The 27,097-nt window shown below is 49.3% G+C and overlaps 47 non-coding genes and 1 pseudogene across 47 annotated transcripts; all 48 read left to right on the plus strand.

The window, feature by feature from the left end:
* The first annotated feature begins 1,345 nt into the window (after positions 1–1,345).
* LOC140358943 (5S ribosomal RNA) lies at positions 1,346–1,464 on the plus strand. Its single transcript, XR_011926820.1, has one exon. It is a non-coding gene; the product is annotated as a 5S ribosomal RNA (ribosomal RNA).
* Positions 1,465–1,631: 167 nt separating this feature from the next.
* LOC140358839 (5S ribosomal RNA) lies at positions 1,632–1,750 on the plus strand. The gene has a single exon (XR_011926724.1). It is a non-coding gene; the product is annotated as a 5S ribosomal RNA (ribosomal RNA).
* Positions 1,751–1,919: 169 nt separating this feature from the next.
* Positions 1,920–2,038, plus strand: LOC140358840 (5S ribosomal RNA). The gene has a single exon (XR_011926725.1). It is a non-coding gene; the product is annotated as a 5S ribosomal RNA (ribosomal RNA).
* Positions 2,039–2,197: 159 nt separating this feature from the next.
* Positions 2,198–2,316, plus strand: LOC140358941 (5S ribosomal RNA). Its single transcript, XR_011926818.1, has one exon. It is a non-coding gene; the product is annotated as a 5S ribosomal RNA (ribosomal RNA).
* Positions 2,317–2,476: 160 nt separating this feature from the next.
* On the plus strand, positions 2,477–2,595 carry LOC140358936 (5S ribosomal RNA). The gene has a single exon (XR_011926814.1). It is a non-coding gene; the product is annotated as a 5S ribosomal RNA (ribosomal RNA).
* Positions 2,596–2,764: 169 nt separating this feature from the next.
* On the plus strand, positions 2,765–2,883 carry LOC140358852 (5S ribosomal RNA). Its single transcript, XR_011926735.1, has one exon. It is a non-coding gene; the product is annotated as a 5S ribosomal RNA (ribosomal RNA).
* A 168-nt stretch (positions 2,884–3,051) lies between these two features.
* Positions 3,052–3,170, plus strand: LOC140358863 (5S ribosomal RNA). The gene has a single exon (XR_011926745.1). It is a non-coding gene; the product is annotated as a 5S ribosomal RNA (ribosomal RNA).
* A 152-nt stretch (positions 3,171–3,322) lies between these two features.
* LOC140358937 (5S ribosomal RNA) lies at positions 3,323–3,441 on the plus strand. Its single transcript, XR_011926815.1, has one exon. It is a non-coding gene; the product is annotated as a 5S ribosomal RNA (ribosomal RNA).
* A 6,195-nt stretch (positions 3,442–9,636) lies between these two features.
* LOC140358874 (5S ribosomal RNA) lies at positions 9,637–9,755 on the plus strand. The gene has a single exon (XR_011926756.1). It is a non-coding gene; the product is annotated as a 5S ribosomal RNA (ribosomal RNA).
* A 165-nt stretch (positions 9,756–9,920) lies between these two features.
* Positions 9,921–10,039, plus strand: LOC140358887 (5S ribosomal RNA). Its single transcript, XR_011926767.1, has one exon. It is a non-coding gene; the product is annotated as a 5S ribosomal RNA (ribosomal RNA).
* Positions 10,040–10,206: 167 nt separating this feature from the next.
* LOC140358898 (5S ribosomal RNA) lies at positions 10,207–10,325 on the plus strand. The gene has a single exon (XR_011926778.1). It is a non-coding gene; the product is annotated as a 5S ribosomal RNA (ribosomal RNA).
* Positions 10,326–10,492: 167 nt separating this feature from the next.
* On the plus strand, positions 10,493–10,611 carry LOC140358905 (5S ribosomal RNA). Its single transcript, XR_011926784.1, has one exon. It is a non-coding gene; the product is annotated as a 5S ribosomal RNA (ribosomal RNA).
* Positions 10,612–10,778: 167 nt separating this feature from the next.
* LOC140358906 (5S ribosomal RNA) lies at positions 10,779–10,897 on the plus strand. Its single transcript, XR_011926785.1, has one exon. It is a non-coding gene; the product is annotated as a 5S ribosomal RNA (ribosomal RNA).
* Positions 10,898–11,055: 158 nt separating this feature from the next.
* Positions 11,056–11,174, plus strand: LOC140358907 (5S ribosomal RNA). Its single transcript, XR_011926786.1, has one exon. It is a non-coding gene; the product is annotated as a 5S ribosomal RNA (ribosomal RNA).
* A 159-nt stretch (positions 11,175–11,333) lies between these two features.
* Positions 11,334–11,452, plus strand: LOC140358838 (5S ribosomal RNA). Its single transcript, XR_011926723.1, has one exon. It is a non-coding gene; the product is annotated as a 5S ribosomal RNA (ribosomal RNA).
* Positions 11,453–11,612: 160 nt separating this feature from the next.
* On the plus strand, positions 11,613–11,731 carry LOC140358945 (5S ribosomal RNA). Its single transcript, XR_011926822.1, has one exon. It is a non-coding gene; the product is annotated as a 5S ribosomal RNA (ribosomal RNA).
* A 169-nt stretch (positions 11,732–11,900) lies between these two features.
* LOC140358938 (5S ribosomal RNA) lies at positions 11,901–12,019 on the plus strand. The gene has a single exon (XR_011926816.1). It is a non-coding gene; the product is annotated as a 5S ribosomal RNA (ribosomal RNA).
* A 169-nt stretch (positions 12,020–12,188) lies between these two features.
* LOC140358939 (5S ribosomal RNA) lies at positions 12,189–12,307 on the plus strand. The gene has a single exon (XR_011926817.1). It is a non-coding gene; the product is annotated as a 5S ribosomal RNA (ribosomal RNA).
* Positions 12,308–12,474: 167 nt separating this feature from the next.
* LOC140358909 (5S ribosomal RNA) lies at positions 12,475–12,593 on the plus strand. The gene has a single exon (XR_011926788.1). It is a non-coding gene; the product is annotated as a 5S ribosomal RNA (ribosomal RNA).
* A 167-nt stretch (positions 12,594–12,760) lies between these two features.
* LOC140358910 (5S ribosomal RNA) lies at positions 12,761–12,879 on the plus strand. The gene has a single exon (XR_011926789.1). It is a non-coding gene; the product is annotated as a 5S ribosomal RNA (ribosomal RNA).
* A 166-nt stretch (positions 12,880–13,045) lies between these two features.
* Positions 13,046–13,164, plus strand: LOC140358911 (5S ribosomal RNA). The gene has a single exon (XR_011926790.1). It is a non-coding gene; the product is annotated as a 5S ribosomal RNA (ribosomal RNA).
* A 167-nt stretch (positions 13,165–13,331) lies between these two features.
* On the plus strand, positions 13,332–13,450 carry LOC140358912 (5S ribosomal RNA). Its single transcript, XR_011926791.1, has one exon. It is a non-coding gene; the product is annotated as a 5S ribosomal RNA (ribosomal RNA).
* Positions 13,451–13,619: 169 nt separating this feature from the next.
* On the plus strand, positions 13,620–13,738 carry LOC140358913 (5S ribosomal RNA). Its single transcript, XR_011926792.1, has one exon. It is a non-coding gene; the product is annotated as a 5S ribosomal RNA (ribosomal RNA).
* A 159-nt stretch (positions 13,739–13,897) lies between these two features.
* LOC140358914 (5S ribosomal RNA) lies at positions 13,898–14,016 on the plus strand. Its single transcript, XR_011926793.1, has one exon. It is a non-coding gene; the product is annotated as a 5S ribosomal RNA (ribosomal RNA).
* A 159-nt stretch (positions 14,017–14,175) lies between these two features.
* LOC140358908 (5S ribosomal RNA) lies at positions 14,176–14,294 on the plus strand. Its single transcript, XR_011926787.1, has one exon. It is a non-coding gene; the product is annotated as a 5S ribosomal RNA (ribosomal RNA).
* Positions 14,295–14,454: 160 nt separating this feature from the next.
* Positions 14,455–14,573, plus strand: LOC140358915 (5S ribosomal RNA). Its single transcript, XR_011926794.1, has one exon. It is a non-coding gene; the product is annotated as a 5S ribosomal RNA (ribosomal RNA).
* Positions 14,574–14,739: 166 nt separating this feature from the next.
* LOC140358916 (5S ribosomal RNA) lies at positions 14,740–14,858 on the plus strand. The gene has a single exon (XR_011926795.1). It is a non-coding gene; the product is annotated as a 5S ribosomal RNA (ribosomal RNA).
* Positions 14,859–15,025: 167 nt separating this feature from the next.
* LOC140358917 (5S ribosomal RNA) lies at positions 15,026–15,144 on the plus strand. The gene has a single exon (XR_011926796.1). It is a non-coding gene; the product is annotated as a 5S ribosomal RNA (ribosomal RNA).
* Positions 15,145–15,313: 169 nt separating this feature from the next.
* On the plus strand, positions 15,314–15,432 carry LOC140358918 (5S ribosomal RNA). Its single transcript, XR_011926797.1, has one exon. It is a non-coding gene; the product is annotated as a 5S ribosomal RNA (ribosomal RNA).
* Positions 15,433–15,591: 159 nt separating this feature from the next.
* LOC140358920 (5S ribosomal RNA) lies at positions 15,592–15,710 on the plus strand. The gene has a single exon (XR_011926799.1). It is a non-coding gene; the product is annotated as a 5S ribosomal RNA (ribosomal RNA).
* A 159-nt stretch (positions 15,711–15,869) lies between these two features.
* Positions 15,870–15,988, plus strand: LOC140358919 (5S ribosomal RNA). Its single transcript, XR_011926798.1, has one exon. It is a non-coding gene; the product is annotated as a 5S ribosomal RNA (ribosomal RNA).
* Positions 15,989–16,148: 160 nt separating this feature from the next.
* On the plus strand, positions 16,149–16,267 carry LOC140358921 (5S ribosomal RNA). The gene has a single exon (XR_011926800.1). It is a non-coding gene; the product is annotated as a 5S ribosomal RNA (ribosomal RNA).
* Positions 16,268–16,434: 167 nt separating this feature from the next.
* LOC140358922 (5S ribosomal RNA) lies at positions 16,435–16,553 on the plus strand. Its single transcript, XR_011926801.1, has one exon. It is a non-coding gene; the product is annotated as a 5S ribosomal RNA (ribosomal RNA).
* Positions 16,554–16,720: 167 nt separating this feature from the next.
* Positions 16,721–16,839, plus strand: LOC140358923 (5S ribosomal RNA). Its single transcript, XR_011926802.1, has one exon. It is a non-coding gene; the product is annotated as a 5S ribosomal RNA (ribosomal RNA).
* A 169-nt stretch (positions 16,840–17,008) lies between these two features.
* Positions 17,009–17,127, plus strand: LOC140358924 (5S ribosomal RNA). The gene has a single exon (XR_011926803.1). It is a non-coding gene; the product is annotated as a 5S ribosomal RNA (ribosomal RNA).
* Positions 17,128–17,286: 159 nt separating this feature from the next.
* Positions 17,287–17,405, plus strand: LOC140358931 (5S ribosomal RNA). The gene has a single exon (XR_011926809.1). It is a non-coding gene; the product is annotated as a 5S ribosomal RNA (ribosomal RNA).
* A 160-nt stretch (positions 17,406–17,565) lies between these two features.
* On the plus strand, positions 17,566–17,684 carry LOC140358925 (5S ribosomal RNA). Its single transcript, XR_011926804.1, has one exon. It is a non-coding gene; the product is annotated as a 5S ribosomal RNA (ribosomal RNA).
* A 166-nt stretch (positions 17,685–17,850) lies between these two features.
* LOC140358926 (5S ribosomal RNA) lies at positions 17,851–17,969 on the plus strand. Its single transcript, XR_011926805.1, has one exon. It is a non-coding gene; the product is annotated as a 5S ribosomal RNA (ribosomal RNA).
* Positions 17,970–18,136: 167 nt separating this feature from the next.
* On the plus strand, positions 18,137–18,255 carry LOC140358927 (5S ribosomal RNA). The gene has a single exon (XR_011926806.1). It is a non-coding gene; the product is annotated as a 5S ribosomal RNA (ribosomal RNA).
* A 152-nt stretch (positions 18,256–18,407) lies between these two features.
* Positions 18,408–18,526, plus strand: LOC140358928 (5S ribosomal RNA). The gene has a single exon (XR_011926807.1). It is a non-coding gene; the product is annotated as a 5S ribosomal RNA (ribosomal RNA).
* A 6,191-nt stretch (positions 18,527–24,717) lies between these two features.
* LOC140358930 (5S ribosomal RNA) lies at positions 24,718–24,836 on the plus strand. Its single transcript, XR_011926808.1, has one exon. It is a non-coding gene; the product is annotated as a 5S ribosomal RNA (ribosomal RNA).
* A 168-nt stretch (positions 24,837–25,004) lies between these two features.
* On the plus strand, positions 25,005–25,123 carry LOC140358947 (5S ribosomal RNA; annotated as a pseudogene).
* Positions 25,124–25,288: 165 nt separating this feature from the next.
* On the plus strand, positions 25,289–25,407 carry LOC140358942 (5S ribosomal RNA). The gene has a single exon (XR_011926819.1). It is a non-coding gene; the product is annotated as a 5S ribosomal RNA (ribosomal RNA).
* A 167-nt stretch (positions 25,408–25,574) lies between these two features.
* On the plus strand, positions 25,575–25,693 carry LOC140358932 (5S ribosomal RNA). The gene has a single exon (XR_011926810.1). It is a non-coding gene; the product is annotated as a 5S ribosomal RNA (ribosomal RNA).
* A 165-nt stretch (positions 25,694–25,858) lies between these two features.
* On the plus strand, positions 25,859–25,977 carry LOC140358944 (5S ribosomal RNA). The gene has a single exon (XR_011926821.1). It is a non-coding gene; the product is annotated as a 5S ribosomal RNA (ribosomal RNA).
* A 166-nt stretch (positions 25,978–26,143) lies between these two features.
* LOC140358933 (5S ribosomal RNA) lies at positions 26,144–26,262 on the plus strand. Its single transcript, XR_011926811.1, has one exon. It is a non-coding gene; the product is annotated as a 5S ribosomal RNA (ribosomal RNA).
* A 165-nt stretch (positions 26,263–26,427) lies between these two features.
* LOC140358934 (5S ribosomal RNA) lies at positions 26,428–26,546 on the plus strand. Its single transcript, XR_011926812.1, has one exon. It is a non-coding gene; the product is annotated as a 5S ribosomal RNA (ribosomal RNA).
* Positions 26,547–26,713: 167 nt separating this feature from the next.
* On the plus strand, positions 26,714–26,832 carry LOC140358935 (5S ribosomal RNA). The gene has a single exon (XR_011926813.1). It is a non-coding gene; the product is annotated as a 5S ribosomal RNA (ribosomal RNA).
* Positions 26,833–27,097: the final 265 nt, after the last annotated feature.

The following is a 27,097-nucleotide window of genomic DNA, read 5'->3' on the forward strand; positions in this document are numbered from 1 at the left end:
CGGGCAGAATCTGGGGAGAGTGGGGGGTGGCTCTGGAGGTGCTCCGGGGGCTCCAGGGGTTCCAGGGGGTGCTCAGTGGGGGCCATGCCCAGCCAGAGTGGCCCTTCCCCGGGGTGAGTCTGGAGGAGTGGGGGGTGGCTCTGGAGGTGGTCCAGGGGTTCCAGGGGGTGCTCAGTGGGGGCCATGCCCAGCCAGAGTGGCCCTTCCCCGGGCAGAGTCTGGAGGAGTGGGGGGTGGCTCTGGAGGTGCTCCGGGGGCTCCAGGGGGTGCTCAGTGGGGGCCATGCCCAGCCAGAGTGGCCCTTCCCCGGGGTGAGTCTGGAGGAGTGGGGGGTGGCTCTGGAGGTGCTCCGGGGGCTCCAGGGGGTGCTCAGTGGAGGCCATGCCCAGCCAGAGTGTCCCTTCCCCGGGCAGAGTCTGGAGGAGTGGGGGGTGGCTCTGGAGGTGCTCCGGGGGCTCCAGGGGTTCCAGGGGGTGCTCAGTGGGGGCCATGCCCAGCCAGAGTGGCCCTTCCCCGGGCAAAGTCTGGCCGTGTGCGGGGTGGATAATCCCTGCTCCGCCTCACGCGAGTTCGAGACCGGCTGGGTGCCCTTTTATCCATGAGGCACTGCACTGCCTCCGGCAGCCGAGTTCGGGGCCCGGTGAGGGCTCCAGGCTCCAGGGGCTCCGACCCGGAGCCTCCGACCCGCAGAAGGTGCTCCCTGGCCGGGCAAAGTCTGGCCGTGTGCGGGGTGGATGATCCCTGCTCCGCCTCACGCGAGTTCGAGACCGGCTGGGTGCCCTTTTATCCATGAGGCACTGCACTGCCTCCGGCAGCCGAGTTCGGGGCCCGGTGAGGGCTCCAGGCTCCAGGGGCTCCGACCCGGAGCCTCCGACCCGCAGAAAGTGCTCCCTGGCCGGGCAAAGTCTGGCCGTGTGCGGGGTGGATGATCCCTGCTCCGCCTCACGCGAGTTCGAGACCGGCTGGGTGCCCTTTTATCCATGAGGCACTGCACTGCCTCCGGCAGCCGAGTTCGGGGCCCGGTGAGGGCTCCAGGCTCCAGGGGCTCCGACCCGGAGCCTCCGAACCGCAGAAGGTGCTCCCTGGCCGGGCAAAGTCTGGCCGTGTGCGGGGTGGATGATCCCTGCTCCGCCTCACGCGAGTTCGAGACCGGCTGGGTAGCCTTTTATCCAAGAATCAACTGGAGTGTGGAGCTTCTACGGGCCTCCAGGGGCACTGCCGACCCAGAGCTGTGCCCCGGCTTCAGTTCTCTGTATCTCAGGAAGTTTTTTATTTATACATTTATTTCATCCATAATCTCTGGCGCCTAAAGGGTTAAAAAGGCCGTTTTGACCTGGAACATTTCGCTCACGGCCATACCACCCTGGACCAGCCCGATCTCGTCTGATCTCGGAAGCCAAGCAGGGTTGGGCCTGGTTAGTACTTGGATGGGAGACCGCCTGGGAATACCAGGTGCTGTGAGCATTTTCACACTTTTTCACCTGTCAAAAAAATAAAAAAAAAAAAAAAAGAAGTTTTTCATTGAGATATCCCAATTTTGACCGAGCAAGTGGCGTGAAGGTACTCTTCACGAAAAGACAGTGTTTGATGCAAAAAAAGCCATTTATACGAGTTTTGACCTGGAACATTTCGCTCACGGCCATACCACCCTGGACCAGCCCGATCTCGTCTGATCTCGGAAGCCAAGCAGGGTTGGGCCTGGTTAGTACTTGGATGGGAGACCGCCTGGGAATACCAGGTGCTGTGAGCATTTTCACACTTTTTCACCTGTCAAAAAAAAAAAAAACAAAAAAAAAAAGAAGTTTTTCATTGAGATATCCCAATTTTGACCGAGCAAGTGGCGTGAAGGTACTCTTCACGAAAAGACAGTGTTTGATGCAAAAAAAGCAATTTATACGAGTTTTGACCTGGAACATTTCGCTCACGGCCATACCACCCTGGACCAGCCCGATCTCGTCTGATCTCGGAAGCCAAGCAGGGTTGGGCCTGGTTAGTACTTGGATGGGAGACCGCCTGGGAATACCAGGTGCTGTGAGCATTTTCACACTTTTTCACCTGTAAAAAAAAAAAAAAAAAGAAGTTTTTCATTGAGATATCCCAATTTTGACCGAGCAAGTGGCGTGAAGGTACTCTTCACGAAAAGACAGTGTTTGATGCAAAAAAAGCAATTTATACGAGTTTTGACCTGGAACATTTCGCTCACGGCCATACCACCTTGGACCAGCCCGATCTCGTCTGATCTCGGAAGCCAAGCAGGGTTGGGCCTGGTTAGTACTTGGATGGGAGACCGCCTGGGAATACCAGGTGCTGTGAGCATTTTCACACTTTTTTCACCTGTAAAAAAAAAAAAAAAAAGAAGTTTTTCATTGAGATATCCCAATTTTGACCGAGCAAGTGGCGTGAAGGTACTCTTCACGAAAAGACAGTGTTTGATGCAAAAAAAGCCATTTATACGAGTTTTGACCTGGAACATTTCGCTCACGGCCATACCACCCTGGACCAGCCCGATCTCGTCTGATCTCGGAAGCCAAGCAGGGTAGGGCCTGGTTAGTACTTGGATGGGAGACCGCCTGGGAATACCAGGTGCTGTGAGCATTTTCACACTTTTTCACCTGTCAAAAAAAAAAAAAAAAAAAAGAAAAAGAAGTTTTTCATTGAGATATCCCAATTTTGACCGAGCAAGTGGCGTGAAGGTACTCTTCACGAAAAGACAGTGTTTGATGCAAAAAAAGCAATTTATACGAGTTTTGACCTGGAACATTTCGCTCACGGCCATACCACCCTGGACCAGCCCGATCTCGTCTGATCTCGGAAGCCAAGCAGGGTTGGGCCTGGTTAGTACTTGGATGGGAGACCGCCTGGGAATACCAGGTGCTGTGAGCATTTTCACACTTTTTCACCTGTCAAAAAAAAAAAAAAAAAAAAAAAAAGAAGTTTTTCATTGAGATATCCCAATTTTGACCGAGCAAGTGGCGTGAAGGTACTCTTCACGAAAAGACAGTGTTTGATGCAAAAAAAGCCATTTATACGAGTTTTGACCTGGAACATTTCGCTCACGGCCATACCACCCTGGACCAGCCCGATCTCGTCTGATCTCGGAAGCCAAGCAGGGTTGGGCCTGGTTAGTACTTGGATGGGAGACCGCCTGGGAATACCAGGTGCTGTGAGCATTTTCACACTTTTTCACCTGTCAAAAAAAAAAAAAAAAAAAGAAGTTTTTCATTGAGATATCCCAATTTTGACCGAGCAAGTGGCGTGAAGGTACTCTTCACGAAAAGACAGTGTTTGATATAAAAAAGGCCGTTTTGACCTGGAACATTTCGCTCACGGCCATACCACCCTGGACCAGCCCGATCTCGTCTGATCTCGGAAGCCAAGCAGGGTAGGGCCTGGTTAGTACTTGGATGGGAGACCGCCTGGGAATACCAGGTGCTGTGAGCATTTTCACACTTTTTCACCTGTCAAAAAAAAAAAAAAAAAAAAAAAAAAGAAGTTTTTCATTGAGATATCCCAATTTTGACCGAGCAAGTGGCGTGAAGGTACTCTTCACGAAAAGACAGTGTTTGATGCAAAAAAAGCCATTTATACGAGTTTTGACCTGGAACATTTCGCTCACGGCCATACCACCCTGGACCAGCCCCTTTGCAATCAGTGCAGGTGCGTGCAATTTGTGGTGTGCTGCATGGTCTGGAGCTGGAGGTTTGGGAGTTTTTTTTGAGTTTTTAATCGTTATTTTGGTCATTTTCATTTACTTTTTTTCAGTTCTTTTGTTTGTTCCCCTCCCAGTAAACTTACTGGGAGGTGGATTTTTTGTTTTTTGTGAGCATGGCTCAAAGGACGGACAACACGGCATCGGACACTGGAATGGACACGACAAAGGCAAGACAAAGTTTGAAAGAATCTGTAAATAATAGAAAGAACGAAGAAAGAAGAATGAAATTTATGAAAGAACTCACTGTGGTGTTGGAGTTGACGGAGGGAGCACAAATCACGCCACTAGCTTTTTTGAAATCGACTCAGGAGGTGTGCGGCTCCATAGTAGCGTGCAGACTCATCTCGAAGGACAAATATGAAGTAACCGTCAGTACCACTAAAGCGAAGGAGCGGCTCCTGGACGGGTACTGCATTGGAGGAGTCAGGGTTCACGCCCGTGACATCTCGGTGGATGAGCTGGTCGTGTCCTTCATGGGGCTGCCGGCTTATATCGAGGACGAGGAGATCCTGGCCAAGCTCTACGCCTGGGGGGTCTCTGCGGTCTCCGAGGTGAGGAGGAGAATGTGGCCGGGGACGAACGTGGCGGACGGCACCAGGTTTGTACGGGTAAGGTTCACGGACACGGTGCAGTCCTTACCGTATTCTGTCAGGTTTGACACCGCGGGGGGCCCCGAGTACTTCAGGGTAATACACGACAGGCAGGTGCGGGTGTGTAGGGGGTGTCTCCAGCCTGGCCATATTCTGAGGGAGTGCCCTGACTTTCTGTGCCGCAACTGCGGGAGCCAGGGGCATTACGCGCGCGAGTGCGTCGCGCAGCGGGCCCCGAAGTGCAGAGAGTGCCGCATGTTCCGCCACTTATGTCCGTGTGGTGCGGGTGACAGAGAGGAGGACAGAGGGGAGGACAGAGGGGAGGACAGGGAGGACGCCATTGGAGGAGAGAGCAGTGACGTGGCCCAGAACGTGCCCGCAACTGCTCTCTCCGAAGTAGAGGAGTTTTTGGAGGAGGAGGCTGTGGAGGAGTCAGGGGAGCCAGAGGTGTCTGGCTCCTCTTGCTCCTCTGACTCCTCAGACGAGGAGGCGTCCGTCGCACTGGAGATGGTGCTCGGCTCAGCGCTGGCGTCTGGGAAGGTGGGAGCAGGACAAACTGCTCCTCCTGACCAGAGGGAGGGGACTCGTGAGGGTCCAACTCCTAAGCCCGTGGAGGAAGAGGCTGAACCCGGGAGGAGGATGGGTGCGGGACAGGCCCCGCATCTTACCTCCAAAGGGGGGGACATCACCACAGGGCTGGGTGATGATCCCAAGCTCCAGTCGGACGGTGGTAAGAGGGGACAGGTGGAGAAGAAGGATAAGAAAGGGGCAAGACGCAGGAAGCAGGTGGCAGGAGACGGAGAGGGCGCTGCTGCTGAGAGCGGCTCTGCCTCCTCCGTTCCAACCACTTCAAAAGCGCCAGCAGAAAGCTCCATCAACCCACCATCCTCCACACGCAGCTCTGCCCCACGAGGTGAGCTCGAGACTGTTTTTAATGATGACTTCATGGATTTCTCCACCCGTGAAGTCAGGAAAAGAGTGTGGCAGTCGGATGCGACGGGCGCCAAAAAGAAGTCTAAATAAAAGATGGGTTACATCCTCCAAGGTCTCCTCTTAATGGCGTTCTCCTTGTCCTCTTGGAACGCAGGCGGCCTGCGGAGCCCAGTGCGGATGCAGAGCGCGTTACACTTTTCCAAGTGGGACGTGCTCTGCATCCAAGAAACGCACTGGGATGTCAGCCACGCGCAACAAGTGCGGAGCATGGGAGTAGGCTCTGTATTTTGGGCCCTGGGCACGGCGTGCTCGCGCGGTGTGGCCACGGTGGTGAGGCCTGGTGTCTTAGGCCAACCCACCCTGGTACACGCCGACCCAGAGGGCTCCTTCCTGGTCCTGGACTTCACGGACACAGTGAAGTTCAGACTAATTAACATCTACGCCCCGAACGATGATGGTCTGAGGAGGCAATTCTTCAAAAAAATATTTCGCTTTGCGAACGACAATACAATCATAATCGGTGACTTTAATACAACACTTTGCAAGACAGACATCGGCATTAACAACTCTTTTAAAAACAGCACTGCCAGGACAGCCCTGTTGGAAGAAGCCGCCAGCAGGAACCTGACGGAGGTGTGGCGGTTCGTCCACCCCTTCCTGAAGGATTTCTCCAGGCGGCAGGTCGTCCAGGGCGTCCTGAAGCAGTCCCGCATTGACCTCTGTTTTGCCTCCTCAGACCTGGCACAGAGAGTCAGTGGTGCTTCCTACAAGTGGTCAGGCTTGAGTGATCACTCCACTTTAGATATTTATTTTGGGTTAGTTTCATCACCGAGGAATGGAGGACTGTGGGTCCTAAACAGCTCCATCCTCGGTGATGAAACTTTTTGTAGGAAAATGGACTTTTTGTTTGATGTATTTGACATGGAGCTGGAGCTGATCGACAGCGTGGTCGATTGGTGGCCGACGGCAAAAACACGCATTAAAAAGCTCTGTGTCAATTACAGCAAACACAAGGCGTGGCTGTCGACCAGGAGGGAGACCGCTCTCCGCCAGCGCCTGCAGGTCCTGGACCAGGGCGCAGCTTCCACCACTGGCCCTGTGGATCCAGAGTACCTGGTGGTGCGCGCTGAGCTGGAGCAGCTGGAGGTAAGTAGGTGTCAGGGTGCAATTTTGAGGGCAAAAGCCAGACACACAGTCGAAGGAGAACGCTCGACAGCGTTCTTCTTCGGCTGTGAGAAGGTTACACAGGGAAAGATGCACATAGATAAGTTGATAGATAAGACAGGTAAGATTGTTTCCGAGGTAAGTGAGGTTTTAGAGACAGCGCAGGATTTCTATAGTAGGCTTTTTAGTTCAGACGGAGTGGCAGAGCAGGCTTTAGACCAGGCTGTAGGTGCTCTGGAGCGCACACTGAGCAGGGAGGATAGGGAGCTGTGCGACGCGCCTCTGTCTCTCATGGAGATAGAGGCTGCAGTCAAGAGTTTAAATACAGGGAAAAGCCCCGGAGAGGACGGACTAACCTGTGAGTTTTTCAAGCGTTTCGCTTCCAGGTTAGCTCCGATCCTACTCCTATTATATCAGGATTTTGAGAGTGAGAGTAGAGTTGGCGATGGTTTTGCGATGAGTGTCGTCACTCTGCTTTTTAAGAAGGGCGACAGGAGCAGCCTCGCCAACTACAGGCCCATTAGCCTTTTGAACGTAGACTATAAAATTTTAGCAAAGGTATTAGCAGGTAGGTTAAAGCGTGTGATTGGATCCGTCATACACCCCTCGCAGGCCTACAGCGTCCCCGGGAGGGACATCTCAGACACAGTTTTGTCTCTGAGATATCTCCTTCGGCAGATGCACGCGACCGGTGGTATTCACGTTAGTGTAGACTTTAACAAGGCGTTCGACAGAGTTGAGCATTCGTTCCTCTGGACTGTATTAGGTAAGTTAGGTTTCGGCGAACGGTTTGTTAATTGGCTACAGCTCATCTATTCCTTTGCGGTCAGTAAGGTCAAAGTCAACGGGTTTCTAACTGACTCTTTCCCCTTAAAAAGATCAGTCAGGCAGGGCTGTCCCCTCTCGTCGCTCCTCTACAGCATCGCCGCTGAGCCTTTGGCGGCCATGTTGAGGGCGGACGCGGCGGTGAGGGGACTGACCACGCCTGCGGGTAGGGAAGTCAAAATTTTTCAGTACGCAGATGACACGAATCTGATCCTCCGAGACGTGGAGAGCCTGAACGCCTCTCTCCACGTGCTCAATGTTTACGGCCTCGCTTCAGGGGCCAAAATCAATTTCGATAAAACCACGGTTAAATTTTGCGGCAGCGTCACGCCTGTTCCTCTCCCTGTCCAGCTCCGGGAGGCGGGGGACTCCTACAAGGTCCTCGGCGTCCCCCTGGGCAGAGACGAGGAGGCGTGTCGTACTGCACTTTGGTCGCCTTTGTGCGAGAAAATTACAGCGCGCTTGAATTTTTGGAGACGTCGTAATCTGACATTAAAAGGTAAAGTCTTAGTTGTAAATTCTTTGTGCATGTCCATGTTGAACCATGCACTCTCCGTGTACGGCCTGCCGGGGGTCTATGCTAACAAATTAAGGTTAGTGATAAACCACTTTTTGTGGAATCGTGAGAGGGGCTTTATTGCACATAAGGTTATGATAGGTGAGTACGATCAGGGAGGTTTAAAGTTAGCAGATTTAGAGTTAAGGAAGAAGGCCTTCAGGCTGAAAACAATTCGGAAATTTCTAGACGTTGAGGTAGATGCTCCATGGAAGGATTATATAGGTGAGTTTGTTAATAGTCTAGGTAAGTTTGGTGTTTATAATTTGTGTTTGTTGCCCCCTGTTTCGGTCCTGGAGGGCCTCCCCCCCTTCGAGAGGGAACTCTTGGAGGCGTGGAGGACTTTCAGGCCCCTGACTGTGGCGGTTCCAGACAGCGGTGAGGGTCTCGCGCACATGCCCCTCCGTCATAACCCTGACTTGCTCTCCGCTCCCCCCGGGAAGCGCGAGTGCATGATCAGTGGGGCGATGGAGGAGGCTGGGCTGGAATATGTAGGTAAGGTATTCGACGTGAAAGGTAATTTTAGTGTAGATTACATAGGGAAGTGTTTTAGGTTAGCAGGTAAAGTGTTTAGGAGAAAGTATATTAGTGGTATGGTAAGTATTTTTAACAGGAATCTGGTCAGGCATTGGGGAAGCACTTTGGGCCAAATGGGGAGCACGACAGGTAAGTTGAATTTTAATGTATTTGTTAGCACGGGGAGGTTTAGGATTTTCACAGACCTACCCACCCGCATCCTGTATCAGTTGTTGTTGCCGGGAGTGCTCGGGCGTCCCGCCTCGGAACACAAATGGTCATTAACATTCCCCGCACGCACCATCGCAACCATCTGGGCCAACATCTTTAATTGGTACACCCCACATAACGTAGGTCATTTTGACTTCAGATTTAGACACAGGATCGTCTTTACATCCGCAGCACTGCACGCATTTCTTCCCGACAGCTACGCTGCGGACTGCCCCGTGTGCCACGGACCCCCCGAGACCCTGGAGCACATGCTGTACACCTGCCCGGCCGTCCGCCCGTTCTGGTCCCGACTGCAGGACCTCCTCGCTCGGAGGCTGTCCTGGAGGCTCCCACCGCCGGCGGCCCTAGGAGGGGACGACCAGGAGCCCTGGCTCCTCCTCTTTGGTCCCGGACAGAGTCGCTCTGGAGCCAACACCCATCTCGCCCGACTAACCCTCTCCATAGCCCGGTACACATTATATCTCAACAGGAACATCCATCTCCGTGACAATAAAACAGCAGCACCCTGGCCCATCTTCAAAGGACTCTTGGCCGCACACCTCCGACACCTCCACATGGCAGCAGAGCACCGGTTCATCACCCACCTCGTCCCCCACAACACCCTGATCCACCTCACACCCTCTGGAAACCTGGACATCCTCTTCTGACCCCGGCATCACCCCCCATCACTGAAGAATGTTTCGAGAATGATTGTGTGTTTGATTTTCTGTAATTTTTTGTCTCGTCTCCCCTTGCCCTTGTGTATCCCATTCCCTTGCCCTTGTGTGTCATGTATGTCTGTACATTCATGTAAATATATGTAAATACTTGTTTTAAGATGTTTTTGATAATAAAAGATAAAAAAAAAAAAAGACCAGCCCGATCTCGTCTGATCTCGGAAGCCAAGCAGGGTTGGGCCTGGTTAGTACTTGGATGGGAGACCGCCTGGGAATACCAGGTGCTGTGAGCATTTTCACACTTTTTCACCTGTCAAAAAAAAAAAAAAAAAGAAGTTTTTCATTGAGATATCCCAATTTTGACCGAGCAAGTGGCGTGAAGGTACTCTTCACGAAAAGACAGTGTTTGATGCAAAAAAAGCCATTTATACGAGTTTTGACCTGGAACATTTCGCTCACGGCCATACCACCCTGGACCAGCCCGATCTCGTCTGATCTCGGAAGCCAAGCAGGGTTGGGCCTGGTTAGTACTTGGATGGGAGACCGCCTGGGAATACCAGGTGCTGTGAGCATTTTCACACTTTTTCACCTGTCAAAAAAAAAAAAAAAAAAAAAAAAAGTTTTTCATTGAGATATCCCAATTTTGACCGAGCAAGTGGCGTGAAGGTACTCTTCACGAAAAGACAGTGTTTGATGCAAAAAAAGCCATTTATACGAGTTTTGACCTGGAACATTTCGCTCACGGCCATACCACCCTGGACCAGCCCGATCTCGTCTGATCTCGGAAGCCAAGCAGGGTTGGGCCTGGTTAGTACTTGGATGGGAGACCGCCTGGGAATACCAGGTGCTGTGAGCATTTTCACACTTTTTCACCTGTCAAAAAAAAAAAAAAAAAAAAAAAAGAAGTTTTTCATTGAGATATCCCAATTTTGACCGAGCAAGTGGCGTGAAGGTACTCTTCACGAAAAGACAGTGTTTGATGCAAAAAAAGCCATTTATACGAGTTTTGACCTGGAACATTTCGCTCACGGCCATACCACCCTGGACCAGCCCGATCTCGTCTGATCTCGGAAGCCAAGCAGGGTTGGGCCTGGTTAGTACTTGGATGGGAGACCGCCTGGGAATACCAGGTGCTGTGAGCATTTTCACACTTTTTCACCTGTCAAAAAAAAAAAAAAAAAAAAAAAAGAAGTTTTTCATTGAGATATCCCAATTTTGACCGAGCAAGTGGCGTGAAGGTACTCTTCACGAAAAGACAGTGTTTGATGCAAAAAAAGCCATTTATACGAGTTTTGACCTGGAACATTTCGCTCACGGCCATACCACCCTGGACCAGCCCGATCTCGTCTGATCTCGGAAGCCAAGCAGGGTTGGGCCTGGTTAGTACTTGGATGGGAGACCGCCTGGGAATACCAGGTGCTGTGAGCATTTTCACACTTTTTCACCTGTCAAAAAAAAAAAAAAAAAAAAAAAAGAAGTTTTTCATTGAGATATCCCAATTTTGACCGAGCAAGTGGCGTGAAGGTACTCTTCACGAAAAGACAGTGTTTGATGCAAAAAAAGCCATTTATACGAGTTTTGACCTGGAACATTTCGCTCACGGCCATACCACCCTGGACCAGCCCGATCTCGTCTGATCTCGGAAGCCAAGCAGGGTTGGGCCTGGTTAGTACTTGGATGGGAGACCGCCTGGGAATACCAGGTGCTGTGAGCATTTTCACACTTTTTCACCTGTAAAAAAAAAAAAAAAAGAAGTTTTTCATTGAGATATCCCAATTTTGACCGAGCAAGTGGCGTGAAGGTACTCTTCACGAAAAGACAGTGTTTGATGCAAAAAAAGCAATTTATACGAGTTTTGACCTGGAACATTTCGCTCACGGCCATACCACCCTGGACCAGCCCGATCTCGTCTGATCTCGGAAGCCAAGCAGGGTTGGGCCTGGTTAGTACTTGGATGGGAGACCGCCTGGGAATACCAGGTGCTGTGAGCATTTTCACACTTTTTCACCTGTAAAAAAAAAAAAAAAAAGAAGTTTTTCATTGAGATATCCCAATTTTGACCGAGCAAGTGGCGTGAAGGTACTCTTCACGAAAAGACAGTGTTTGATGCAAAAAAAGCCATTTATACGAGTTTTGACCTGGAACATTTCGCTCACGGCCATACCACCCTGGACCAGCCCGATCTCATCTGATCTCGGAAGCCAAGCAGGGTTGGGCCTGGTTAGTACTTGGATGGGAGACCGCCTGGGAATACCAGGTGCTGTGAGCATTTTCACACTTTTTTCACCTGTAAAAAAAAAAAAAAAAAGAAGTTTTTCATTGAGATATCCCAATTTTGACCGAGCAAGTGGCGTGAAGGTACTCTTCACGAAAAGACAGTGTTTGATGCAAAAAAAGCCATTTATACGAGTTTTGACCTGGAACATTTCGCTCACGGCCATACCACCCTGGACCAGCCCGATCTCGTCTGATCTCGGAAGCCAAGCAGGGTAGGGCCTGGTTAGTACTTGGATGGGAGACCGCCTGGGAATACCAGGTGCTGTGAGAATTTTCACACTTTTTCACCTGTCAAAAAAAAAAAGAAAAAAAAGAAAAAGAAGTTTTTCATTGAGATATCCCAATTTTGACCGAGCAAGTGGCGTGAAGGTACTCTTCACGAAAAGACAGTGTTTGATGCAAAAAAAGCCATTTATACAAGTTTTGACCTGGAACATTTCGCTCACGGCCATACCACCCTGGACCAGCCCGATCTCGTCTGATCTCGGAAGCCAAGCAGGGTAGGGCCTGGTTAGTACTTGGATGGGAGACCGCCTGGGAATACCAGGTGCTGTGAGCATTTTCACACTTTTTCACCTGTCAAAAAAAAAAAGAAAAAAAAGAAAAAGAAGTTTTTCATTGAGATATCCCAATTTTGACCGAGCAAGTGGCGTGAAGGTACTCTTCACGAAAAGACAGTGTTTGATGCAAAAAAAGCCATTTATACAAGTTTTGACCTGGAACATTTCGCTCACGGCCATACCACCCTGGACCAGCCCGATCTCGTCTGATCTCGGAAGCCAAGCAGGGTAGGGCCTGGTTAGTACTTGGATGGGAGACCGCCTGGGAATACCAGGTGCTGTGAGCATTTTCACACTTTTTCACCTGTCAAAAAAAAAAAAAAAAAAAAAAAAGAAGTTTTTCATTGAGATATCCCAATTTTGACCGAGCAAGTGGCGTGAAGGTACTCTTCACGAAAAGACAGTGTTTGATGCAAAAAAAGCCATTTATACGAGTTTTGACCTGGAACATTTCGCTCACGGCCATACCACCCTGGACCAGCCCGATCTCGTCTGATCTCGGAAGCCAAGCAGGGTTGGGCCTGGTTAGTACTTGGATGGGAGACCGCCTGGGAATACCAGGTGCTGTGAGCATTTTCACACTTTTTCACCTGTCAAAAAAAAAAAAAAAAAAAAAAAAGAAGTTTTTCATTGAGATATCCCAATTTTGACCGAGCAAGTGGCGTGAAGGTACTCTTCACGAAAAGACAGTGTTTGATGCAAAAAAAGCCATTTATACGAGTTTTGACCTGGAACATTTCGCTCACGGCCATACCACCCTGGACCAGCCCGATCTCGTCTGATCTCGGAAGCCAAGCAGGGTTGGGCCTGGTTAGTACTTGGATGGGAGACCGCCTGGGAATACCAGGTGCTGTGAGCATTTTCACACTTTTTCACCTGTCAAAAAAAAAAAAAAAAAAAAAAAGAAGTTTTTCATTGAGATATCCCAATTTTGACCGAGCAAGTGGCGTGAAGGTACTCTTCACGAAAAGACAGTGTTTGATGCAAAAAAAGCCATTTATACGAGTTTTGACCTGGAACATTTCGCTCACGGCCATACCACCCTGGACCAGCCCGATCTCGTCTGATCTCGGAAGCCAAGCAGGGTTGGGCCTGGTTAGTACTTGGATGGGAGACCGCCTGGGAATACCAGGTGCTGTGAGCATTTTCACACTTTTTCACCTGTCAAAAAAAAAAAAAAAAAAAAAAAAGAAGTTTTTCATTGAGATATCCCAATTTTGACCGAGCAAGTGGCGTGAAGGTACTCTTCACGAAAAGACAGTGTTTGATGCAAAAAAAGCCATTTATACGAGTTTTGACCTGGAACATTTCGCTCACGGCCATACCACCCTGGACCAGCCCGATCTCGTCTGATCTCGGAAGCCAAGCAGGGTTGGGCCTGGTTAGTACTTGGATGGGAGACCGCCTGGGAATACCAGGTGCTGTGAGCATTTTCACACTTTTTCACCTGTCAAAAAAAAAAAAAACAAAAAAAAAAAGAAGTTTTTCATTGAGATATCCCAATTTTGACCGAGCAAGTGGCGTGAAGGTACTCTTCACGAAAAGACAGTGTTTGATGCAAAAAAAGCAATTTATACGAGTTTTGACCTGGAACATTTCGCTCACGGCCATACCACCCTGGACCAGCCCGATCTCGTCTGATCTCGGAAGCCAAGCAGGGTTGGGCCTGGTTAGTACTTGGATGGGAGACCGCCTGGGAATACCAGGTGCTGTGAGCATTTTCACACTTTTTCACCTGTAAAAAAAAAAAAAAAAAGAAGTTTTTCATTGAGATATCCCAATTTTGACCGAGCAAGTGGCGTGAAGGTACTCTTCACGAAAAGACAGTGTTTGATGCAAAAAAAGCAATTTATACGAGTTTTGACCTGGAACATTTCGCTCACGGCCATACCACCCTGGACCAGCCCGATCTCGTCTGATCTCGGAAGCCAAGCAGGGTTGGGCCTGGTTAGTACTTGGATGGGAGACCGCCTGGGAATACCAGGTGCTGTGAGCATTTTCACACTTTTTCACCTGTAAAAAAAAAAAAAAAAAGAAGTTTTTCATTGAGATATCCCAATTTTGACCGAGCAAGTGGCGTGAAGGTACTCTTCACGAAAAGACAGTGTTTGATGCAAAAAAAGCCATTTATACGAGTTTTGACCTGGAACATTTCGCTCACGGCCATACCACCCTGGACCAGCCCGATCTCATCTGATCTCGGAAGCCAAGCAGGGTTGGGCCTGGTTAGTACTTGGATGGGAGACCGCCTGGGAATACCAGGTGCTGTGAGCATTTTCACACTTTTTTCACCTGTAAAAAAAAAAAAAAAAAGAAGTTTTTCATTGAGATATCCCAATTTTGACCGAGCAAGTGGCGTGAAGGTACTCTTCACGAAAAGACAGTGTTTGATGCAAAAAAAGCCATTTATACGAGTTTTGACCTGGAACATTTCGCTCACGGCCATACCACCCTGGACCAGCCCGATCTCGTCTGATCTCGGAAGCCAAGCAGGGTTGGGCCTGGTTAGTACTTGGATGGGAGACCGCCTGGGAATACCAGGTGCTGTGAGCATTTTCACACTTTTTCACCTGTCAAAAAAAAAAAAAAAAAAAAAAAGAAGTTTTTCATTGAGGTATCCCAATTTTGACCGAGCAAGTGGCGTGAAGGTACTCTTCACGAAAAGACAGTGTTTGATGCAAAAAAAGCCATTTATACGAGTTTTGACCTGGAACATTTCGCTCACGGCCATACCACCCTGGACCAGCCCGATCTCGTCTGATCTCGGAAGCCAAGCAGGGTTGGGCCTGGTTAGTACTTGGATGGGAGACCGCCTGGGAATACCAGGTGCTGTGAGCATTTTCACACTTTTTCACCTGTCAAAAAAAAAAAAAAAAAAAAAAAAGAAGTTTTTCATTGAGATATCCCAATTTTGACCGAGCAAGTGGCGTGAAGGTACTCTTCACGAAAAGACAGTGTTTGATGCAAAAAAAGCCATTTATACGAGTTTTGACCTGGAACATTTCGCTCACGGCCATACCACCCTGGACCAGCCCGATCTCGTCTGATCTCGGAAGCCAAGCAGGGTTGGGCCTGGTTAGTACTTGGATGGGAGACCGCCTGGGAATACCAGGTGCTGTGAGCATTTTCACACTTTTTCACCTGTCAAAAAAAAAAAAAACAAAAAAAAAAAGAAGTTTTTCATTGAGATATCCCAATTTTGACCGAGCAAGTGGCGTGAAGGTACTCTTCACGAAAAGACAGTGTTTGATGCAAAAAAAGCAATTTATACGAGTTTTGACCTGGAACATTTCGCTCACGGCCATACCACCCTGGACCAGCCCGATCTCGTCTGATCTCGGAAGCCAAGCAGGGTTGGGCCTGGTTAGTACTTGGATGGGAGACCGCCTGGGAATACCAGGTGCTGTGAGCATTTTCACACTTTTTCACCTGTAAAAAAAAAAAAAAAAAGAAGTTTTTCATTGAGATATCCCAATTTTGACCGAGCAAGTGGCGTGAAGGTACTCTTCACGAAAAGACAGTGTTTGATGCAAAAAAAGCAATTTATACGAGTTTTGACCTGGAACATTTCGCTCACGGCCATACCACCCTGGACCAGCCCGATCTCGTCTGATCTCGGAAGCCAAGCAGGGTTGGGCCTGGTTAGTACTTGGATGGGAGACCGCCTGGGAATACCAGGTGCTGTGAGCATTTTCACACTTTTTCACCTGTAAAAAAAAAAAAAAAAAGAAGTTTTTCATTGAGATATCCCAATTTTGACCGAGCAAGTGGCGTGAAGGTACTCTTCACGAAAAGACAGTGTTTGATGCAAAAAAAGCCATTTATACGAGTTTTGACCTGGAACATTTCGCTCACGGCCATACCACCCTGGACCAGCCCGATCTCATCTGATCTCGGAAGCCAAGCAGGGTTGGGCCTGGTTAGTACTTGGATGGGAGACCGCCTGGGAATACCAGGTGCTGTGAGCATTTTCACACTTTTTTCACCTGTAAAAAAAAAAAAAAAAAGAAGTTTTTCATTGAGATATCCCAATTTTGACCGAGCAAGTGGCGTGAAGGTACTCTTCACGAAAAGACAGTGTTTGATGCAAAAAAAGCCATTTATACGAGTTTTGACCTGGAACATTTCGCTCACGGCCATACCACCCTGGACCAGCCCGATCTCGTCTGATCTCGGAAGCCAAGCAGGGTTGGGCCTGGTTAGTACTTGGATGGGAGACCGCCTGGGAATACCAGGTGCTGTGAGCATTTTCACACTTTTTCACCTGTCAAAAAAAAAAAAAAAAAAAAAAAAGAAGTTTTTCATTGAGATATCCCAATTTTGACCGAGCAAGTGGCGTGAAGGTACTCTTCACGAAAAGACAGTGTTTGATGCAAAAAAAGCCATTTATACGAGTTTTGACCTGGAACATTTCGCTCACGGCCATACCACCCTGGACCAGCCCGATCTCGTCTGATCTCGGAAGCCAAGCAGGGTTGGGCCTGGTTAGTACTTGGATGGGAGACCGCCTGGGAATACCAGGTGCTGTGAGCATTTTCACACTTTTTCACCTGTCAAAAAAAAAAAAAAAAAAAAAAAAGAAGTTTTTCATTGAGATATCCCAATTTTGACCGAGCAAGTGGCGTGAAGGTACTCTTCACGAAAAGACAGTGTTTGATGCAAAAAAAGCCATTTATACGAGTTTTGACCTGGAACATTTCGCTCACGGCCATACCACCCTGGACCAGCCCGATCTCGTCTGATCTCGGAAGCCAAGCAGGGTTGGGCCTGGTTAGTACTTGGATGGGAGACCGCCTGGGAATACCAGGTGCTGTGAGCATTTTCACACTTTTTCACCTGTCAAAAAAAAAAAAAACAAAAAAAAAAAGAAGTTTTTCATTGAGATATCCCAATTTTGACCGAGCAAGTGGCGTGAAGGTACTCTTCACGAAAAGACAGTGTTTGATGCAAAAAAAGCAATTTATACGAGTTTTGACCTGGAACATTTCGCTCACGGCCATACCACCCTGGACCAGCCCGATCTCGTCTGATCTCGGAAGCCAAGCAGGGTTGGGCCTGGTTAGTACTTGGATGGGAGACCGCCTGGGAATACCAGGTGCTGTGAGCATTTTCACACTTTTTCACCTGTAAAAAAAAAAAAAAAAAGAAGTTTTTCATTGAGATATCCCAATTTTGACCGAGCAAGTGGCGTGAAGGTACTCTTCACGAAAAGACAGTGTTTGATGCAAAAAAAGCCATTTATACGAGTTTTGACCTGGAACATTTCGCTCACGGCCATACCACCCTGGACCAGCCCGATCTCATCTGATCTCGGAAGCCAAGCAGGGTTGGGCCTGGTTAGTACTTGGATGGGAGACCGCCTGGGAATACCAGGTGCTGTGAGCATTTTCACACTTTTTTCACCTGTAAAAAAAAAAAAAAAAAGAAGTTTTTCATTGAGATATCCCAATTTTGACCGAGCAAGTGGCGTGAAGGTACTCTTCACGAAAAGACAGTGTTTGATGCAAAAAAAGCCATTTATACGAGTTTTGACCTGGAACATTTCGCTCACGGCCATACCACCCTGGACCAGCCCGATCTCGTCTGATCTCGGAAGCCAAGCAGGGTTGGGCCTGGTTAGTACTTGGATGGGAGACCGCCTGGGAATACCAGGTGCTGTGAGCATTTTCACACTTTTTCACCTGTCAAAAAAAAAAAAAAAAAAAAAAAGAAGTTTTTCATTGAGATATCCCAATTTTGACCGAGCAAGTGGCGTGAAGGTACTCTTCACGAAAAGACAGTGTTTGATGCAAAAAAAGCCATTTATACGAGTTTTGACCTGGAACATTTCGCTCACGGCCATACCACCCTGGACCAGCCCGATCTCGTCTGATCTCGGAAGCCAAGCAGGGTTGGGCCTGGTTAGTACTTGGATGGGAGACCGCCTGGGAATACCAGGTGCTGTGAGCATTTTCACACTTTTTCACCTGTCAAAAAAAAAAAAAAAAAAAAAAAAGAAGTTTTTCATTGAGATATCCCAATTTTGACCGAGCAAGTGGCGTGAAGGTACTCTTCACGAAAAGACAGTGTTTGATGCAAAAAAAGCCATTTATACGAGTTTTGACCTGGAACATTTCGCTCACGGCCATACCACCCTGGACCAGCCCGATCTCGTCTGATCTCGGAAGCCAAGCAGGGTTGGGCCTGGTTAGTACTTGGATGGGAGACCGCCTGGGAATACCAGGTGCTGTGAGCATTTTCACACTTTTTCACCTGTCAAAAAAAAAAAAAAAAAAAGAAGTTTTTCATTGAGATATCCCAATTTTGACCGAGCAAGTGGCGTGAAGGTACTCTTCACGAAAAGACAGTGTTTGATATAAAAAAGGCCGTTTTGACCTGGAACATTTCGCTCACGGCCATACCACCCTGGACCAGCCCGATCTCGTCTGATCTCGGAAGCCAAGCAGGGTTGGGCCTGGTTAGTACTTGGATGGGAGACCGCCTGGGAATACCAGGTGCTGTGAGCATTTTCACACTTTTTCACCTGTAAAAAAAAAAAAAAAAGAAGTTTTTCATTGAGATATCCCAATTTTGACCGAGCAAGTGGCGTGAAGGTACTCTTCACGAAAAGACAGTGTTTGATGCAAAAAAAGCCATTTATACGAGTTTTGACCTGGAACATTTCGCTCACGGCCATACCACCCTGGACCAGCCCCTTTGCAATCAGTGCAGGTGCGTGCAATTTGTGGTGTGCTGCATGGTCTGGAGCTGGAGGTTTGGGAGTTTTTTTTGAGTTTTTAATCGTTATTTTGGTCATTTTCATTTACTTTTTTCAGTTCTTTTGTTTGTTCCCCTCCCAGTAAACTTACTGGGAGGTGGATTTTTTGTTTTTTGTGAGCATGGCTCAAAGGACGGACAACACGGCATCGGACACTGGAATGGACACGACAAAGGCAAGACAAAGTTTGAAAGAATCTGTAAATAATAGAAAGAACGAAGAAAGAAGAATGAAATTTATGAAAGAACTCACTGTGGTGTTGGAGTTGACGGAGGGAGCACAAATCACGCCACTAGCTTTTTTGAAATCGACTCAGGAGGTGTGCGGCTCCATAGTAGCGTGCAGACTCATCTCGAAGGACAAATATGAAGTAACCGTCAGTACCACTAAAGCGAAGGAGCGGCTCCTGGACGGGTACTGCATTGGAGGAGTCAGGGTTCACGCCCGTGACATCTCGGTGGATGAGCTGGTCGTGTCCTTCATGGGGCTGCCGGCTTATATCGAGGACGAGGAGATCCTGGCCAAGCTCTACGCCTGGGGGGTCTCTGCGGTCTCCGAGGTGAGGAGGAGAATGTGGCCGGGGACGAACGTGGCGGACGGCACCAGGTTTGTACGGGTAAGGTTCACGGACACGGTGCAGTCCTTACCGTATTCTGTCAGGTTTGACACCGCGGGGGGCCCCGAGTACTTCAGGGTAATACACGACAGGCAGGTGCGGGTGTGTAGGGGGTGTCTCCAGCCTGGCCATATTCTGAGGGAGTGCCCTGACTTTCTGTGCCGCAACTGCGGGAGCCAGGGGCATTACGCGCGCGAGTGCGTCGCGCAGCGGGCCCCGAAGTGCAGAGAGTGCCGCATGTTCCGCCACTTATGTCCGTGTGGTGCGGGTGACAGAGAGGAGGACAGAGGGGAGGACAGAGGGGAGGACAGGGAGGACGCCATTGGAGGAGAGAGCAGTGACGTGGCCCAGAACGTGCCCGCAACTGCTCTCTCCGAAGTAGAGGAGTTTTTGGAGGAGGAGGCTGTGGAGGAGTCAGGGGAGCCAGAGGTGTCTGGCTCCTCTTGCTCCTCTGACTCCTCAGACGAGGAGGCGTCCGTCGCACTGGAGATGGTGCTCGGCTCAGCGCTGGCGTCTGGGAAGGTGGGAGCAGGACAAACTGCTCCTCCTGACCAGAGGGAGGGGACTCGTGAGGGTCCAACTCCTAAGCCCGTGGAGGAAGAGGCTGAACCCGGGAGGAGGATGGGTGCGGGACAGGCCCCGCATCTTACCTCCAAAGGGGGGGACATCACCACAGGGCTGGGTGATGATCCCAAGCTCCAGTCGGACGGTGGTAAGAGGGGACAGGTGGAGAAAAAGGAAAAGAAAGGGGCAAGACGCAGGAAGCAGGTGGCAGGAGACGGAGAGGGCGCTGCTGCTGAGAGCGGCTCTGCCTCCTCCGTTCCAACCACTTCAAAAGCGCCAGCAGAAAGCTCCATCAACCCACCATCCTCCACACGCAGCTCTGCCCCACGAGGTGAGCTCGAGACTGTTTTTAATGATGACTTCATGGATTTCTCCACCCGTGAAGTCAGAAAAAGAGTGTGGCAGTCGGATGCGACGGGCGCCAAAAAGAAGTCTAAATAAAAGATGGGTTACATCCTCCAAGGTCTCCTCTTAATGGCGTTCTCCTTGTCCTCTTGGAACGCAGGCGGCCTGCGGAGCCCAGTGCGGATGCAGAGCGCGTTACACTTTTCCAAGTGGGACGTGCTCTGCATCCAAGAAACGCACTGGGATGTCAGCCACGCGCAACAAGTGCGGAGCATGGGAGTAGGCTCTGTATTTTGGGCCCTGGGCACGGCGTGCTCGCGCGGTGTGGCCACGGTGGTGAGGCCTGGTGTCTTAGGCCAACCCACCCTGGTACACGCCGACCCAGAGGGCTCCTTCCTGGTCCTGGACTTCACGGACACAGTGAAGTTCAGACTAATTAACATCTACGCCCCGAACGATGATGGTCTGAGGAGGCAATTCTTCAAAAAAATATTTCGCTTTGCGAACGACAATACAATCATAATCGGTGACTTTAATACAACACTTTGCAAGACAGACATCGGCATTAACAACTCTTTTAAAAACAGCACTGCCAGGACAGCCCTGTTGGAAGAAGCCGCCAGCAGGAACCTGACGGAGGTGTGGCGGTTCGTCCACCCCTTCCTGAAGGATTTCTCCAGGCGGCAGGTCGTCCAGGGCGTCCTGAAGCAGTCCCGCATTGACCTCTGTTTTGCCTCCTCAGACCTGGCACAGAGAGTCAGTGGTGCTTCCTACAAGTGGTCAGGCTTGAGTGATCACTCCACTTTAGATATTTATTTTGGGTTAGTTTCATCACCGAGGAATGGAGGACTGTGGGTCCTAAACAGCTCCATCCTCGGTGATGAAACTTTTTGTAGGAAAATGGACTTTTTGTTTGATGTATTTGACATGGAGCTGGAGCTGATCGACAGCGTGGTCGATTGGTGGCCGACGGCAAAAACACGCATTAAAAAGCTCTGTGTCAATTACAGCAAACACAAGGCGTGGCTGTCGACCAGGAGGGAGACCGCTCTCCGCCAGCGCCTGCAGGTCCTGGACCAGGGCGCAGCTTCCACCACTGGCCCTGTGGATCCAGAGTACCTGGTGGTGCGCGCTGAGCTGGAGCAGCTGGAGGTAAGTAGGTGTCAGGGTGCAATTTTGAGGGCAAAAGCCAGACACACAGTCGAAGGAGAACGCTCGACAGCGTTCTTCTTCGGCTGTGAGAAGGTTACACAGGGAAAGATGCACATAGATAAGTTGATAGATAAGACAGGTAAGATTGTTTCCGAGGTAAGTGAGGTTTTAGAGACAGCGCAGGATTTCTATAGTAGGCTTTTTAGTTCAGACGGAGTGGCAGAGCAGGCTTTAGACCAGGCTGTAGGTGCTCTGGAGCGCACACTGAGCAGGGAGGATAGGGAGCTGTGCGACGCGCCTCTGTCTCTCATGGAGATAGAGGCTGCAGTCAAGAGTTTAAATACAGGGAAAAGCCCCGGAGAGGACGGACTAACCTGTGAGTTTTTCAAGCGTTTCGCTTCCAGGTTAGCTCCGATCCTACTCCTATTATATCAGGATTTTGAGAGTGAGAGTAGAGTTGGCGATGGTTTTGCGATGAGTGTCGTCACTCTGCTTTTTAAGAAGGGCGACAGGAGCAGCCTCGCCAACTACAGGCCCATTAGCCTTTTGAACGTAGACTATAAAATTTTAGCAAAGGTATTAGCAGGTAGGTTAAAGCGTGTGATTGGATCCGTCATACACCCCTCGCAGGCCTACAGCGTCCCCGGGAGGGACATCTCAGACACAGTTTTGTCTCTGAGATATCTCCTTCGGCAGATGCACGCGACCGGTGGTATTTACGTTAGTGTAGACTTTAACAAGGCGTTCGACAGAGTTGAGCATTCGTTCCTCTGGACTGTATTAGGTAAGTTAGGTTTCGGCGAACGGTTTGTTAATTGGCTACAGCTCATCTATTCCTTTGCGGTCAGTAAGGTCAAAGTCAACGGGTTTCTAACTGACTCTTTCCCCTTAAAAAGATCAGTCAGGCAGGGCTGTCCCCTCTCGTCGCTCCTCTACAGCATCGCCGCTGAGCCTTTGGCGGCCATGTTGAGGGCGGACGCGGCGGTGAGGGGACTGACCACGCCTGCGGGTAGGGAAGTCAAAATTTTTCAGTACGCAGATGACACGAATCTGATCCTCCGAGACGTGGAGAGCCTGAACGCCTCTCTCCACGTGCTCAATGTTTACGGCCTCGCTTCAGGGGCCAAAATCAATTTCGATAAAACCACGGTTAAATTTTGCGGCAGCGTCACGCCTGTTCCTCTCCCTGTCCAGCTCCGGGAGGCGGGGGACTCCTACAAGGTCCTCGGCGTCCCCCTGGGCAGAGACGAGGAGGCGTGTCGTACTGCACTTTGGTCGCCTTTGTGCGAGAAAATTACAGCGCGCTTGAATTTTTGGAGACGTCGTAATCTGACATTAAAAGGTAAAGTCTTAGTTGTAAATTCTTTGTGCATGTCCATGTTGAACCATGCACTCTCCGTGTACGGCCTGCCGGGGGTCTATGCTAACAAATTAAGGTTAGTGATAAACCACTTTTTGTGGAATCGTGAGAGGGGCTTTATTGCACATAAGGTTATGATAGGTGAGTACGATCAGGGAGGTTTAAAGTTAGCAGATTTAGAGTTAAGGAAGAAGGCCTTCAGGCTGAAAACAATTCGGAAATTTCTAGACGTTGAGGTAGATGCTCCATGGAAGGATTATATAGGTGAGTTTGTTAATAGTCTAGGTAAGTTTGGTGTTTATAATTTGTGTTTGTTGCCCCCTGTTTCGGTCCTGGAGGGCCTCCCCCCCTTCGAGAGGGAACTCTTGGAGGCGTGGAGGACTTTCAGGCCCCTGACTGTGGCGGTTCCAGACAGCGGTGAGGGTCTCGCGCACATGCCCCTCCGTCATAACCCTGACTTGCTCTCCGCTCCCCCCGGGAAGCGCGAGTGCATGATCAGTGGGGCGATGGAGGAGGCTGGGCTGGAATATGTAGGTAAGGTATTTGACGTGAAAGGTAATTTTAGTGTAGATTACATAGGGAAGTGTTTTAGGTTAGCAGGTAAAGTGTTTAGGAAAAAGTATATTAGTGGTATGGTAAGTATTTTTAACAGGAATCTGGTCAGGCATTGGGGAAGCACTTTGGGCCAAATGGGGAGCACGACAGGTAAGTTGAATTTTAATGTATTTGTTAGCACGGGGAGGTTTAGGATTTTCACAGACCTACCCACCCGCATCCTGTATCAGTTGTTGTTGCCGGGAGTGCTCGGGCGTCCCGCCTCGGAACACAAATGGTCATTAACATTCCCCGCACGCACCATCGCAACCATCTGGGCCAACATCTTTAATTGGTACACCCCACATAACGTAGGTCATTTTGACTTCAGATTTAGACACAGGATCGTCTTTACATCCGCAGCACTGCACGCATTTCTTCCCGACAGCTACGCTGCGGACTGCCCCGTGTGCCACGGACCCCCCGAGACCCTGGAGCACATGCTGTACACCTGCCCGGCCGTCCGCCCGTTCTGGTCCCGACTGCAGGACCTCCTCGCTCGGAGGCTGTCCTGGAGGCTCCCACCGCCGGCGGCCCTAGGAGGGGACGACCAGGAGCCCTGGCTCCTCCTCTTTGGTCCCGGACAGAGTCGCTCTGGAGCCAACACCCATCTCGCCCGACTAACCCTCTCCATAGCCCGGTACACATTATATCTCAACAGGAACATCCATCTCCGTGACAATAAAACAGCAGCACCCTGGCCCATCTTCAAAGGACTCTTGGCCGCACACCTCCGACACCTCCACATGGCAGCAGAGCACCGGTTCATCACCCACCTCGTCCCCCACAACACCCTGATCCACCTCACACCCTCTGGAAACCTGGACATCCTCTTCTGACCCCGGCATCACCCCCCATCACTGAAGAATGTTTCGAGAATGATTGTGTGTTTGATTTTCTGTAATTTTTTGTCTCGTCTCCCCTTGCCCTTGTGTATCCCATTCCCTTGCCCTTGTGTGTCATGTATGTCTGTACATTCATGTAAATATATGTAAATACTTGTTTTAAGATGTTTTTGATAATAAAAGATAAAAAAAAAAAAGACCAGCCCGATCTCGTCTGATCTCGGAAGCCAAGCAGGGTTGGGCCTGGTTAGTACTTGGATGGGAGACCGCCTGGGAATACCAGGTGCTGTGAGCATTTTCACACTTTTTCACCTGTCAAAAAAAAAAAAAAAAAAAAAAAAAGAAGTTTTTCATTGAGATATCCCAATTTTGACCGAGCAAGTGGCGTGAAGGTACTCTTCACGAAAAGACAGTGTTTGATGCAAAAAAAAGCCATTTATACGAGTTTTGACCTGGAACATTTCGCTCACGGCCATACCACCCTGGACCAGCCCGATCTCGTCTGATCTCGGAAGCCAAGCAGGGTTGGGCCTGGTTAGTACTTGGATGGGAGACCGCCTGGGAATACCAGGTGCTGTGAGCATTTTCACACTTTTTCACCTGTCAAAAAAAAAAAAAAAAAAAAAAAAAGAAGTTTTTCATTGAGATATCCCAAATTTGACCGAGCAAGTGGCGTGAAGGTACTCTTCACGAAAAGACAGTGTTTGATGCAAAAAAAGCCGTTTATACGAGTTTTGACCTGGAACATTTCGCTCACGGCCATACCACCCTGGACCAGCACGATCTCGTCTGATCTCGGAAGCCAAGCAGGGTTAGGCCTGGTTAGTACTTGGATGGGCGACCGCCGGGGAATACCAGGTGCTGTGAGCATTTTCACACTTTTTCACCTGTCAAAAAAAAAAAAAAAAAAAAAAGAAGTTTTTCATTGAGATATCCCAATTTTGACCGAGCAAGTGGCGTGAAGGTACTCTTCACGAAAAGACAGTGTTTGATGCAAAAAAAGCAATTTATACGAGTTTTGACCTGGAACATTTCACTCACGGCCATACCACCCTGGACCAGCCCGATCTCGTCTGATCTCGGAAGCCAAGCAGGGTTGGGCCTGGTTAGTACTTTGATGGGAGACCGCCTGGGAATACCAGGTGCTGTGAGCATTTTCACACTTTTTCACCTGTCAAAAAAAAAAAAAAAAAAAAAAAAGAAGTTTTTCATTGAGATATCCCAATTTTGACCGAGCAAGTGGCGTGAAGGTACTCTTCACGAAAAGACAGTGTTTGATGCAAAAAAAGCCATTTATACGAGTTTTGACCTGGAACATTTCGCTCACGGCCATACCACCCTGGACCAGCCCGATCTCGTCTGATCTCGGAAGCCAAGCAGGGTTGGGCCTGGTTAGTACTTGGATGGGAGACCGCCTGGGAATACCAGGTGCTGTGAGCATTTTCACACTTTTTCACCTGTCAAAAAAAAAAAAAAAAAAAAAAGAAGTTTTTCATTGAGATATCCCAATTTTGACCGAGCAAGTGGCGTGAAGGTACTCTTCACGAAAAGACAGTGTTTGATGCAAAAAAAGCAATTTATACGAGTTTTGACCTGGAACATTTCACTCACGGCCATACCACCCTGGACCAGCCCGATCTCGTCTGATCTCGGAAGCCAAGCAGGGTTGGGCCTGGTTAGTACTTTGATGGGAGACCGCCTGGGAATACCAGGTGCTGTGAGCATTTTCACACTTTTTCACCTGTCAAAAAAAAAAAAAAAAAAAAAAAGAAGTTTTTCATTGAGATATCCCAATTTTGACCGAGCAAGTGGCGTGAAGGTACTCTTCACGAAAAGACAGTGTTTGATGCAAAAAAAGCCATTTATACGAGTTTTGACCTGGAACATTTCGCTCACGGCCATACCACCCTGGACCAGCCCGATCTCGTCTGATCTCGGAAGCCAAGCAGGGTTGGGCCTGGTTAGTACTTGGATGGGAGACCGCCTGGGAATACCAGGTGCTGTGAGCATTTTCACACTTTTTCACCTGTCAAAAAAAAAAAAAAAAAAAAAAGAAGTTTTTCATTGAGATATCCCAATTTTGACCGAGCAAGTGGCGTGAAGGTACTCTTCACGAAAAGACAGTGTTTGATGCAAAAAAAGCCATTTATACGAGTTTTGACCTGGAACATTTCGCTCACGGCCATACCACCCTGGACCAGCCCGATCTCGTCTGATCTCGGAAGCCAAGCAGGGTTGGGCCTGGTTAGTACTTGGATGGGAGACCGCCTGGGAATACCAGGTGCTGTGAGCATTTTCACACTTTTTCACCTGTCAAAAAAAAAAAAAAAAAAAAAAAAGAAGTTTTTCATTGAGATATCCCAATTTTGACCGAGCAAGTGGCGTGAAGGTACTCTTCACGAAAAGACAGTGTTTGATGCAAAAAAAGCCATTTATACGAGTTTTGACCTGGAACATTTCGCTCACGGCCATACCACCCTGGACCAGCCCGATCTCGTCTGATCTCGGAAGCCAAGCAGGGTTGGGCCTGGTTAGTACTTGGATGGGAGACCGCCTGGGAATACCAGGTGCTGTGAGCATTTTCACACTTTTTCACCTGTCAAAAAAAAAAAAAAAAAAAAGAAGTTTTTCATTGAGATATCCCAATTTTGACCGAGCAAGTGGCGTGAAGGTACTCTTCACGAAAAGACAGTGTTTGATGCAAAAAAAGCCATTTATACGAGTTTTGACCTGGAACATTTCGCTCACGGCCATACCACCCTGGACCAGCCCGATCTCGTCTGATCTCGGAAGCCAAGCAGGGTTGGGCCTGGTTAGTACTTGGATGGGAGACCGCCTGGGAAT

Source organism: Eucyclogobius newberryi, unplaced genomic scaffold (assembly GCF_026437365.1).
Source record: "Eucyclogobius newberryi isolate DKJ021-1_F unplaced genomic scaffold, fEucNew1.0.hap1 SCAF_13, whole genome shotgun sequence".
NCBI classification, from domain to species: Eukaryota; Metazoa; Chordata; class Actinopteri; order Gobiiformes; family Gobiidae; genus Eucyclogobius; species Eucyclogobius newberryi.